General features: G+C 57.1%; 1 protein-coding gene across 6 annotated transcripts in view; it reads right to left on the reverse strand.

Annotated features, from left to right (window-relative positions):
* Positions 1-4,724, reverse strand: part of CDON (cell adhesion associated, oncogene regulated) — a 95,396-nt gene extending 90,672 nt beyond the window's left edge. For 5 of the 6 annotated variants that reach the window (XM_050921546.1, XM_050921544.1, XM_050921550.1 and 2 more), the window contains exon 1: positions 4,560-4,699. The gene's annotated coding sequence lies outside the window, so the exon portion shown is untranslated. The other variant, XM_050921545.1, reaches the window with a different exon arrangement.
* Positions 4,725-9,517: the final 4,793 nt, after the last annotated feature.

Here is a 9,517-nt window from a genome sequence, read left to right on the forward strand (position 1 = left end):
GCCATATAATCCCACTCACTTATGAGAAAACTAAAACAACAAATTAACCAACATTAATTTCAAATTCAAGACCAGTTACTAAGATTTTATTTTAATAAAAATACACATAATTGAATGAAGAAAATCTTAAAAATAAAAAATACAAGTTATTTGAAATCTTAAGATGTTTTAAAATGTACACAAGGCTCTTTAAGAATTACAATTTTTTGCTCTAGACTAACTTCAGAGAAAGCAATATATTAGGCAAAAATAATACTTAAGTATCAATTTTAAAGTTTTAAGACAATATAGAGAATATGAGAAGTGAGTTCAGGTTCTTCTAGCGTTATAATTTTATATCTACAATGACCTGGGACAAAAAAAATCAAAATATATAATTATTTTAAATAGACTTTCGCTGTGACAATTTAAAAGAAAACAATCATATAGATTTACTTTTTTTGGAAGACTGCAATAAAACCCCAAAACATGAACAATTAGTCAAGTCAAAACAGCTGACATCCTGTAAATTGTTTTTAGAAACTCACCAGGCTTGCAGGTATATGTTTTTATATTTGTTTTCCTCCAATTTGTGTCTACAGTTTGAGAATTAATGAGTCAGACGGGTTCAATAAATTGTATGGATGAGTTCATCTCTGTGCTCAATACACACCACAGTTCCACTTTAAATATAAGAAGTCTTGGCTAATAGTGTGCCTTTGGGTTGGGCTTTTCTCTTACAAGATAAGCTGTTAAGTCATGCCTTGATTTTAGATCTGCCAACATATGAATTCTTCTAATGCAGCCTCCTCCGCCCACCATCAACACTGCTATACTACTCACTCTCTCCCCCCACCACCACCAAAAAAAAGGCACTGCAGGGCAGAAATTCCTCAGGTGCTCGCTAATGGAATTCCCAGGGTCTCTCAGCCGCTTCGAGGATCAAGAGATCTCATAGCCCCTGCTGGGGTAAGGAGCAACGAGTCTGTTCCATTTAATCAAATACAGAATGAATTTTCAGCCCTATTCACTAGACTGTCTCCAGAGCTCCAAAAAGGCACCAGGGAGCTAGAATCACACTAATGTGGCTCTTTCAGGCAAATATAATTAGTTTGATTTTAAAAAGCCACATTAATAATATCACCTAAGTACTATTATTCAGATCACGCCAGTGATACTGTAGGAAATGAAAAAAGAATCATAGAAAAGGGGGTTATTTTCCTGTAAGCTAAGATTTTGAAAGTGACATTCCATATTATTCCATAAGGTAGGATTCCTTACTTTTAACCAAAAAACAAAGTTCTCTCCTTTACTAAGTGCGCTTTAACACAAATTAGCATTTACATTGAAACTGGTACCAACTCATCTCCTTATTTTAGAATAAGTGCCACAAAAAGAGCCATTAAATATTATAATTTTATGAGTCTTTTACATCCTCCAGATATTACATTACCACAATTACAAACTATACTTTCTCCTTTAATTTCAGTCATTTTTGTTTACATTCCAAAGTACAATGTCTGTTACAAGACAGAAAGATACCAAAAAATCCCTACCTCAAAGAGATTCCAATAAAGAGACTGATGATAGGATACACTGGGGAATTCAGAGAAAATAAATATATCTCAGTATATTCCCATTATAGTCAATATAGTAAATAACTTTGGGGTTTTCCTCTCAAAAGTTTGTTTAAAAACAAACAAATGGAATCCAAAAATATATACTCATTTTTCAGTTTATATATAAAGTTTGAGGGAAAACATTTCTAGTGAATAAGATTTTCCCCCATTTATACTTTTTATCTTAAAGAGCCCAGACTACCTAATTTAATATGAGCAAAGAGAAAGTCATGAAAATGTTTGGTCAAACTGCAAACAAACCCTATCTGATGAGACAACAGAACAAGAACAATTAAATTAGGTTTACCTTTCACTTTTAGTGACAAGAACCCCCACTCCAGTATACAAATCTCATTCAACTCTGCCTTTCTGACCTGCATAAAGCTGTCCATCTAAACAACTTCAATTTAATTAGCTCACTTCAAAGTCAAACCACCTGCAACAGCAGGAGAGGACTGATGCAAACCTACACGAGCTGGATCAGTGAGGTCCAACTCTGTGATCCTTTGTACTTTTTGATCTTGAAGCTTGAGATGTGCTCAAGCATTTCATACCAAAGATAAAGAGCGTGAACAACCCAAGAAGGGTTTTATTAGACAAAAATGAGTTGCACATGAATCATTACCTCTCATAAATAATGATCTTGGGAATCTTTGCTCATGAAATTATATCGTCCTCTCAAGATTATCAATTAATCAAGATTTTGAATGCAATTAAACAACATTAAGAACAACGAAGCACATTTTGGATGTTAAATAGTCAAAACACTGGCTGAATTCAACTTCAAGGAAGTGCAAAGGTTTCCCCATTTGACAGTGTTTGTCTACTTTTCCAAGCTGCTCATTTGTGCACTGTACAATTTCAACATGTGCTTAACAGATAGTGGCAGTCTGCGCTGCTCCTTGACAGTAAGAATGTTTTCTAGAAGAGTAGCAGTTAGTCAAACAGCTAATTTAAAGTTTCCAAACAAAATCTGATCTTTCATCCTGTCCCAAATGAAGAGAACTTCCCAACAGCTGCTGCTGCTATAAAAAGTCTTAAGAAAAACAAGATGCAACTTACAATTTAATGTTTAAAAGGAGCTGTACTGAACGTTAATTTGACAATCCGAAGTTGACAGCCGTCTCTCTCAATCATTTTTACCAACCATGTGCCAGGCATTGTGTTTCTGTCTATGAGGTACCAGAGTATTATTACTGTATTTTGCAGCAGAATGACTGAAGACCAGGTAGCATGGGTTCTGCTGCCCTTGGTTTTGCTCTGGGAACATTTGCGGGATTAAGCTATCAACATCAGAGCTTAAAAAGGCAGTGTCAGAGTAGCTTCCAGAGTAGCCCTCTCTTCTCATACCTAATCCAGGCAACTCAGGAAGGCAATCACTCCTATGTCTCTTCCTAGGCTTCAACTGGAGGATGTGAGGCATTGTTTATCAAAAACAAGCCCATAATAGTCCCAAGGTGGAGCAGCTGGTATCTGGTGATCTCTGTCTCCAGAAATGACCTTTCCTCGCACCACCACCCCCCGGTACACACACACACCTGCCTATCTTCCCAGGAAATTCTATAGTACCTACAGGGTTGGAAGTCACACCAAGATCTTTAAAGCATCACAGGAAGGTAAATAGCCCAGTATAACACCCTTCAGTGCTAACACCATCCAGGGATAGCGTAGCACCTTTCCTGGAGCCTACACAGAGGGCATCACACTGGCTGGTCCTATCTAATACATCACAACCTTATGCACAGTCCCTGAGGGAGACTGCCCTGGAGCCCTGGCTGGGGACCTGGCCCCTCAGCACCCAGGGCTTACCCCCTGCTGCCACTCCCTCATTAGTTGGGAGCACTGGGGGAGGTGAGCGCTTTGCTTACCATCCACTCTCCAACCCTGATCTACCACTTGGCACCCAGCACCCCCAACACTGATCTGCCTGGCACTCAGCACCGATCTGCCTGGCACCTAGCACCCCTCAATCCCCCTGCCTAGCACCCAGCACCCCCAACACTGATCTGCCTGGCACCCAGCACCCCCAACCGCCTCGACTAGCACCTAGCACCTGCAACACTGATCTGCCTGGCACTCAGCAGCGATCCGCCTGGCACCCAGCACCGATCTGCCTGGCACCCAGGACCCACAACACTGATCTGCCTGGCACTCAGCACCGATCTGCCTGGCACCCAGCACCCCTCAATCCCCCCGCCTAGCACCCAGCACCCCCAACACTGATCTGCCTGGCACAAAGCACCCCCAACCGCCTCGACTAGCACCCGCAACACTGATCTGCCTGGCACTCAGCACCGATCTGCCTGGCCCCCAGCACCCCCAACCCTGATCAGCCTGGCACCCAGCACCCCCAAAACTGATCTGCCTGGCACTCAGCACCGATCTGCCTGGCACCTAGCACCCCTCAATCCCCCCGCCTAGCACCCAGCACCCCGAACACTGATCTGCCTGGCACCCAGCACCCCCAACCGCCTCGACTAGCACCTAGCACCCGCAACACTGATCTACCTGGCACTCATCAGCGATCCGCCTGGCATCCAGCACCCCCAACCCTGATCAGCCTGGCACCCAGCACCCCCAACACTGATCTACCTGGCACTCAGCAGCGATCCGCCTGGCACCCAGCACCGATCTGCCTGGCACCCAGCACCCCCAACACTGATCTGCCTGGCACCCAGCACCCCCAGCCCCCTCGCCTAGCACCCAGCACCCCCAACGCTGATCTGCCTGGCACCCAGCACCCCCAACACTGATCTGCCTGGCACCCAGCACCCCCAGCCCCCTCGCCTAGCACCCAACACCCCCAGCCCTGATCGGCCTGGCACCCAACACCCCCCAACCCCAATGCCGCCCGCCTGGCACCTGGCACCCCCTCGCCCCCTCCAGGGAACCTGCCCCGACCCACGCGACACCCGCTGTCCCGGCCCGGCCAGCCGGCGCCCCGCAGCCCCGCCCCGGTACCTCTCAGCAGCCGGGCTGGCCGTGCCCAGAGCGCCCCCGCTCGCGCTCGGCAGCCGCCCCCAGCACATTCCAGAGCGCGCGGGCGATCCGGACCGGCCCCTCCATCCAACACCGCCCGCCCCGACCGCTGCCTCGCGCACACTGACCGCACTCGGCGGCGGGGCCCCGGGCGGCCCCTCCCCCGCGCGCGCCACGACCCCGCCCCCGCCGCCCAGCGCCAGAGGGCGCGCGCAGGCCACGCCCCCGAGCCCCCTCCCTCCGCCCCTCTCAGCCAACCGCCACTCGTCCCCTCCCGCTCCGCTCGGAACGTACCAACGCTGCAGATGGGGGTGGGGAGCCGAGGGCCAAACGCAGCCCGCACGGGGGCGGGGCCGGGGCCGGCACGCGTGGGAGAGCCCGCCGGACGGGACGCGGGGCTGCTGGCCCTTTAAAGGGGCGAAGGGTCGGAGAAGCGTCTGGTTCGCGGCGCACGTGCGCGGTGCCCGCAGGTGCGGCCCCACGGGCCTGCCCTGCCCTGCGAGCGCTGCCTCCACCCCGGCCTGCCCGGGGGGCTCCCGTCCCTGAGCGGCTGCGGCATCAGCACCGCGCCCCGCACGGGCTACCCAGAGCGGCCTCGGGTCCCCCCTGAGCTCCCAGGGCCTGCCTGGCACAGCCCTCCCCCGCACAGCCCCCCCCGCGCTCCCAGAGCCTGCCTGGCACAGCCCCCCCCGCACAGCCCCCCCCTGCCCGCCCAGGGCCTGCCTGGCACAGCCCCCCCCGCACAGCCCCCCCCTGCCCGCCCAGGGCCTGCCTGGCACAGCCCCCCCCCGCACAGGGCCTGCCTGGCACAGCCCCCCCCCCGCACAGGGCCTGCCTGGCACAGCCCCCCCCTGCGCTCCCAGGGCCTGCCTGGCACAGCCTCCCCCCCCCCCGCACAGGGCCTGCCTGGCACAGCCCCCCCCCCCGCACAGGGCCTGCCTGGCACAGCCCCCCCCTGCGCTCCCAGAGCCTGCCTGCACAGCCCCCCCCCCGCACTCCCAGAGCCTGCCTGGCACAGCCCCCACCTGCGCTCCCAGGGCCTGCCTGGCACAGCCCCCCCCCTGCGTTCTCAGAGCCTGCCTGGCACAGCCCCCCCCCTGCGCTCCCAGAGCCTGCCTGGCACAGCCCCCTCCCGCACAGGGCCCCCCGCCCTCCCAGAGCCTGCCTGGCACAGCCCCCACCTGCGCTCCCAGGGCCTGCCTGGCACAGCCCCCCCCCTGCGTTCTCAGAGCCTGCCTGGCACAGCCCCCCCCCGCGCGCTCCCAGAGCCTGCCTGGCACAGCCCCCCCCCGCGCTCCCAGGGCCTGCCTGGCACAGCCCCCCCCGCACAGCCCCCCCCGCGCTCCCAGAGCCTGCCTGGCACAGCCCCCCCCCGCGCTCCCAGGGCCTGCCTGGCACAGCCCCCCCCGCACAGCCCTCCCCGCGCTCCCAGAGCCTGCCTGGCACAGGGCCCCCCGCCCTCCCAGAGCCTGCCTGCACAGCCCCCCCCCCGCACTCCCAGAGCCTGCCTGGCACAGCCCCCCCCCTGCGTTCTCAGAGCCTGCCTGGCACAGCCCCCCCCGCGCGCTCCCAGAGCCTGCCTGGCACAGCACCCCCCGCGCTCCTAGAGCCTGCCTGGCACAGCCCCCCCCGCACAGCCCTCCCCGCGCTCCCAGAGCCTCCCTTGCACAGCCCCCCCCCGCGCTCCCAGAGCCTGCCTGGCACAGCCCCCCCCAGCACAGAGCCCCCCGCCCTCCCAGAGCCTGCCTGGAACAGCCCACCCCCCAGCACAGGGCCCCCCGTGCTCCCAGAGCCTGCCTGGCACAGCCCCCCTCCCCCGCACAGGGCCCCCCGCGCTCCCAGGGCCTGCCTGGCACAGCCCCCCCCCCGCGCTCCCAGAGCCTGCCTGGCACAGCCCCCCCCCCCTGCACAGGGCCCCCCGCGCTCCCAGAGCCTGCCTGGCACAGCCCCCCCCCGCACAGGGCCCCCCGCGCTCCCAGAGCCTGCCTGGCACAGCCCCCTCCCGCACAGGGCCCCCCGCCCTCCCAGAGCCTGCCTGGCACAGCCCCCTCCCGCACAGGGCCCCCCGCCCTCCCAGAGCCTGCCTGCACAGCTCCCCCCCCCCCGCACTCCCAGGGCCTGCCTGGCACAGCCCGCCTCCCCCCGCACATCCCTGCCCGCCCAGGGCCTGCCTGGCACAGCCCCCCCCGCGCTCCCAGGGCCTGCCTGGCACAGCCCCCCACCCCCCGCACATCCCTGCCCACCCAGGGCCTGCCTGGCACAGCCCCCCCCCTGCGTTCTCAGAGCCTGCCTGGCACAGCCCCCCCCCCCGCGCTCCCAGGGCCTGTCTGGCACGCCCCCCCCCTGCACTCCCAGAGCCTGCCTGGCACAGCCCTTCTCCGCCCGCACATCCCTGCCCGCCCAGGGCCTGCTTGGCACAGCCCCCCGCCCCAGCGCTCCCAGAGCCTGCCTGGCACAGCCTCGCCCCCCGCAGCACAGAGCCTGCCTAGCACAGCTCCCCCTCCCACCACAGAGCCGCCTGCCCTCTCAGAACCTGCCTGGCACAGCCCCCCCACACACACACACAGCCCCACCCGCCCAGAGCCTGCCTGGCACAACCCCTTCTCCCCTGCACAGGGCTCCCCTGCTTTCCCAAAGCCTGACTGGCACAGCGCCCCCTGCACAGGGCCTTGCAGCCCCTACCCCCGTGCCCGGGAGCCCCCCTGCCCTTCCAATGTTCTGCCTGGCACAGCCCTCCACCCCACCCCTGCACGCAGGGCCCCCCTGCCCTCCAGAGCCTTCCTGGCACAGCTCACCACCGCCCCCCACACAGGCCCCGCCTGCCCTCCCAGAGCCTGCCTTGCACAGCCCCCACTGTACAGGGCGCTGCAGCCCCCCTGCACAGGACCCCCCCACCCTTCCAGAGCCTGACTAGCACAGCGCCCCCTGCACAAGGCCCTGCAGCCCCCCACTCCGCGGCACAGGGCCCCCCTGCCCTCCCAGAGCTCCACCTGGCACAGCCCCCCACTCCCCTGCACAGGGCCCCCTTGCCCTCCCAGAGCCCCACCTGGCACAGCCACCGCACAGGACACCCCCTGCCCTCCCAGAGCCCTGCTTGGCAGATCCCCTCACCCTGCACAGATCCCTGCCCGCCCAGAGCCCTGCCTGACGCCGCCCTCTGCCTTCCCAGAGCCCTGCCTGGCACAGCCCATGCCTGCACAGGGCTCTCCACAGGGCACCCTTCTGTTCTCCCAAAGGTGCTGGAGGTTTGGCAGCACCTCCTGGCTTGAAGTGGTTTACAGTTTTGTTCAATGGTTTTCAGCATCCCCAGTATAAGAATTGTTCCAGTGCCACTGCCAGAGCCCTGCCTGACATAGTCCCTGTGCCCCCCACCTCGCATGACTCTTCACAGGGGATGCCCCTCTGCCTGGGGTGGGCCTGTGGCACAGAGTCCCCGGGCGATGCTCTGGAACTGCTCCCCACCAAGCCAGTCAGGACTTTTGGGAGCCTCCTCTCCCTTGGAGCAGACTTGTTCAGGGCAAGAAGCTCACACGTCTTCACCTCCTGAGTCTCTCCTTGGAGCATTCAGCATCCTCTGCCCCTCCGTGCGCTTCCCACAGCGAGTCCACCCCAGCGGGGTCCTGGGGAAGCCACCGGGTCCTGCACCCCCACTTTGCAGTCAGACGTGACTCAGCCAGCCAGTAACAGAAGATTTATTCGATGACAGGAACAGGGTCTAAAACAGAGCTTGTAGATACAGCGAACCGGACCCCTCGGCCGGGTCCATTCTGGGGGGCAGTGAGCCAGACCCCCCACATCTGCCCTCCACTCCTCGACCCCATCCAGCTCCAGACTAACAACCCCCCCAGCCCCTCCTCTCTGCTCAGCTCCTTTCCTGGGACACGAGGTCACCTGATCTCTTTGTCTCCAACACCTTCAGCTGGCACCTTTGCAGGGGAGGGGCCCAGGCCATCAGTTGCCAGGAGACAGAGGGTCAGGCATTTGGGTGCATGGCCCTTTGCTCTGCCAGATACTTAAGAACTGCCATGGGGACACTGAGACACCAACACAGTATTCAGAGAAAACATTAAGAACATTCCTAGTTCATCACAGCCTGTGACCAGGAGGTGTTTGGAGGCTCTTAGCTTGCAGGCCCATTTCCCCCTCTACAGGGCTCCCCTGGCTCAGTGGCAATGCAGGTAATAACCTCGACTCACAGGACACCCTGGCCACACCGCAGAGTAGTCTGGATGGAGGCAGCATCAAGGCCCATAGAAGGGTGGAGCCAGTCAAGGCACTGATGCCAGGAGGGGAGGGAGTTTTATGGCTCCCAAGGTGTTTCACAGGGTTGTGGGGGGGCTTCCAGCTTGGCATCTGGAGTAGTTGATCTAACCCCAACCATGAGTGGACTAGGCCAATTGTAATGGTGCATTGCATATGCAATCACCCAACAGCCCAGAAACCGTTTCTGCTGCTTCTCATAATTTGCCTCTGTGGCTCTCAGCCCTTCCCCCAAATTCCCCTTCTGTCTCACTGGCCACCCCCATCCATGGAGCAATGTGGCAAAAACAGGGTGGTCACAACCGTCTGACACCTGTTCACAATCCCCATGCCGAGAAGATGGGTTCTGCTTTATACATGCCCTTTGACCGTTTTATGAAAATTTACCAGATAGCATTTAAAACAAACCAAAGTTGGAGAGACGGTACTAAACAACAAAAATGGGTTGGGTTGAACTTGGAGTGTGTCCAGATTTAACCACAAAAGATCACACTAAATATTTGTGAAATTCTGATCATATGCAATGACATTCAATATTGACTACTTGTTAAATTGCAGAGCATTAAACATAATCTTTGGGCTTACTCTTTGAATGATTGCATTACAACACTTAACTATCTCCTGCTTTGTCCCCAAGAGATAGTTAAGTGTTCTTCATAGCCTTGACAATCATGCAGCAA

The sequence above is a fragment of the Gopherus flavomarginatus genome, chromosome 13 (assembly GCF_025201925.1).
Source record: "Gopherus flavomarginatus isolate rGopFla2 chromosome 13, rGopFla2.mat.asm, whole genome shotgun sequence".
Classification (NCBI taxonomy): Eukaryota; Metazoa; Chordata; order Testudines; family Testudinidae; genus Gopherus; species Gopherus flavomarginatus.